Below are 3,585 nucleotides of genomic sequence, written 5' to 3'. Positions count from 1 at the left end.
AGGATTGGAGTAGTTTTCATTCGCATTCAGCCCTGTCATGCCTAAAGGCGTTCCCCTTAGTGTCGTAACCGACGCAGTTCGAGTTCCCCTCGAAGGGGAACTTACATGCTGTTTTGAGTGAGACACACGTTTCTAAATGTCCTCTGCCTTCAATCTCCGGGTGAGATGTTCAAAATCTGCACTGCTTTCTACTTCACTAGCCAAGACAAGACGGCTACCCGCAGCACAGAAATAGTTATCTAGCAGATGAGATCTTACCTAGCTACTGCACATGTGTGACTCCCAACAAAGATAGTAAAGAAGTAGGATGTCTCCCTCTGTAGCTAAAACTGAGACCTAAACACACAGGTTGAAAACAGGATCAGCAGCAATGTGCAGTACAACAAAAATATGGTGTTTTTTGAAAATGAAACCATATAAACCTGTTCTGGTACAACCTCAAAATACAATTATGAACCTGAAAATGAGCATAATATGGGCGCTTTAATTTGCAACAGCAAACATGTTTTGAAGTAAACATAATGCAAGTGTATTGTGTTTTCTATGTACAGAACTTCTACAAGAAACGGTGTGTGTGTGTGTGTGTGCGCGCGCTCTGCAGTTAAGTACAAGATTCATTCTATTTGTCGATAGAAATCGCAGTGCTCCAGTCCTCTTCACTGTGACATGCCAATCATAGCAAATCCCCAGCTGAAGAACTTCTAAATCCGTTTGACCTTAAATACTGTTGTGGAAAAGCATGACACGAGCCGAGGTCTTAATGCAACTTCATGCAACATCTATCCCCAGACCCACTTGACCCTTCACCCCGGAATCAAGAACCAGTCAACCAGTGACCTATGCTAACCTCTGCTGCTGTGAGTGCAAGCCTGATCAATCGATGTGGGAAACATTGTGATGTATGTTCATGTGTGTGGGCTGCTATACTTTGCTGTAACATGGTGTTTCAGTGGGGAATTAAAGCAAGTCTGGGGTTTGTTCTTAGCTCCTGGTGTCATGACAACCTCAGGGTACATTTTGACAGGGGCATTGACAATGATACATCTGTGACCTTTCTCTTTCTCAGATACAATTGAATGAACACTGCATCTTACAGAGACATGATAAAAATGAATAGACAAAATATAAGTCTCATTTATAAAACTTTATTTGGTTTTGTTAGATTTCATATCTGTGGAAAAAACACAGACTTGGACACAAAATGAAACTTGTCAGGATTATTTTGTGAATGACCTACTTCAATACTACAATAGCGTCTGGCTGGATTCCATTTTATCACCAACAACCCCACAAGGCCAGGTAGCCAAGGTGTTTTTGTTTGTAAATGTTTCCTCCACTGTCCTGAATATAAATCATTCAGCACCAGTGAATGAGCTACTGCCAGCAGATGAAGGGACATGAATCTCTGGCTGCATGAAAATATCAAACAATTGAAATGTAGCCATATGTAACCTGAATTGATGCTTTTGTTGTTGGTGTACTGTTGTCCTTCACTGGGATGGTGAATGGAGCAAAGATGGATACTGTAGATAGAATTTAGTAGACGTAAACTAAAATGTACTAGAAATGTTAATCCTGCCTATAGTGAGATGTAAGCCTGGCAAACAATACTGGGAAATACCATAATTAGTACCACTCATCCTTTGTAATGAAGGCTATAATATTTTTACATCTTTTGAATTATTCACAGGTCCTGTGAGAAGCATTGGCTACATCAACAGTCAACCATCCCATAGTTGATTAGTCTGTTGAAGTAAAATACATCAGAAGTAGATTTATTTATTTGATTAAGACAATGCACATTAATCAACATTTCTGTAAATGCGCCAGTGTTAGTCATTCGGCTAATTTTCAACTGTAGTCCTAGTTACTTAGCATGCAGTGTGGTCTTTCATCAGTCAGACGTCTAATATTGGCTATGTCTTATTACAGCTTCAGCTCTAAACAGGCCACAGATTGTCATGAGGGTGCGGGCAACAAGGCATTAGACAATTCCACAAGTCTTTGACTAGATGCTATTCCAAGCTACACCACATCTGATGAAAGACATCCCAGAACCATCTCCACTGAGAATCAAACACACTTATTTTATTACAATAGTAGTTACCACCCTTTTCATTATTGTGTTAATATTATATAGAATTACTACCTGTGTGTGCCTTGATAAATAAAATCCGCCAGTCCTATAAACAACTCTCTATTGAGTTTGCATTTGTCAATTTGAGTATTGAGCGCATTGAGTATGTTGTGTTTCAAATTTTTATATATACTGTATGTAAAATTCTGTTAAACATGAGTCATCATTTTAAAGAGAAAAGAAAAAAACAACCAATCGCTGTAGGCTGTTAGGCGAGGGGGTGGTGGTGTTGGTGGTGGTGGTTGTGATATCTTACAACTTGACTTGACATTTGTCAGCTAAGATTTACAGCATAGTGCTGCAGTATTGCAGTGTTTATACTGCATAAAGGAACCTTGGCTAGCACTAGTTTTTCCTTCCTTTACAAGTTAGCGCAAGGCTGTCACCTTTCTCACTGAGCATAAAGCTCACTGAGCATAAAGCTCACTGAGCTCACTGAGCTCAGTGCCTGAAATGTGCATGGCACTTCAGATTGTTGTCCAAAATAGTACTATTATTTGGTATTAACAGTATTATTGATAGGCTGAACAGGCTATATGTAAGGATTTATTGGGACAAACCAAGCAAGTGAGATTGCCAGCCGTTTCAGGCTCCTCAGAACGAATTGTCGAATAGTCGACTATTCTGGGAATAATTATGTCATGCAACTCCTGAATTATTGTACTGAAACCTTTTAGGGTCCAATTCAGGCACTGACTAAGCTGATATGGAAACACTGTTCTGCGCACTTAGTGTTTCTTTCTGTTAAGCTCTTCTGACTGTTGACTGATTGTGTTCCTTGGAAATCACTGTACTGTCATAATTCTTGGAAGTGAATTTTCACTTTGATGTCAATTAAAAGAATCAATGGAAAAAAAACAACTCTCAATCACTTAGCAAACTCACTGGTTGTGGTAATAATGGTTGGCAATTATGTGAATGTTCTAATAGTGGAGAGAGGCCTTTTGACTGTCTCTTTGAAAAGCCAGCGTAGGTGGTTTGCATTGTTCATTGTTCATTGCTCACTTTCCCCATAATTGATGCGGTTTCCCATAATGTGTTCCAAAGATTTGTTCAAACATATCGCACAGCTGTTTAAAATATTCTTTGGACGGTGTGAAAGATTTGGCCCAAGAAGATCTGGCGGTTAATGTGTTTGGCCACTACAACCTTCCACAAATTGTCACACTATATCAGTTATATGGTGCATTAATCCTTTATTCATTCATTCATGTTTATTATGCAGGACAGTTAAAAGTAACATTACATTAGAATGTAAATGGGCCTGACTCAATTTAAAAACTGTTTTTTTAGCAGGTTCCTCTGCAGAAACATAGAACATGGTGACAGCACGTCGGGACAGACATTTGTACAGGACATCAATATGGACTAGAGAACGTTCGTTACGTAGGTAACGTCAGATTATATGAGTATAGGCGTAGCCCTCTAAGGGCTACGCTATTGGGTTT

At 39.3% G+C, this 3,585-nt stretch overlaps 1 long non-coding RNA gene across 1 annotated transcript in view; it reads right to left on the bottom strand.

Annotated features, from left to right (window-relative positions):
• Positions 1 to 54: 54 nt before the first annotated feature.
• The window catches only part of LOC117943679, a 27,337-nt gene continuing 23,806 nt past the window's right edge, over positions 55 to 3,585 (bottom strand). Inside the window, exon 3 of the long non-coding RNA XR_004656408.1 lies at positions 55 to 100. This is a non-coding gene — a long non-coding RNA (uncharacterized LOC117943679). The remainder of the gene's footprint in view (positions 101 to 3,585) is intronic.

The sequence above is a fragment of the Etheostoma cragini genome, chromosome 4 (genome assembly GCF_013103735.1).
Source record: "Etheostoma cragini isolate CJK2018 chromosome 4, CSU_Ecrag_1.0, whole genome shotgun sequence".
NCBI lineage: Eukaryota > Metazoa > Chordata > Actinopteri > Perciformes > Percidae > Etheostoma > Etheostoma cragini.
Note: the sequence above shows the minus strand (reverse complement) of the source record. Positions and strands in the feature narration are given on the sequence as shown.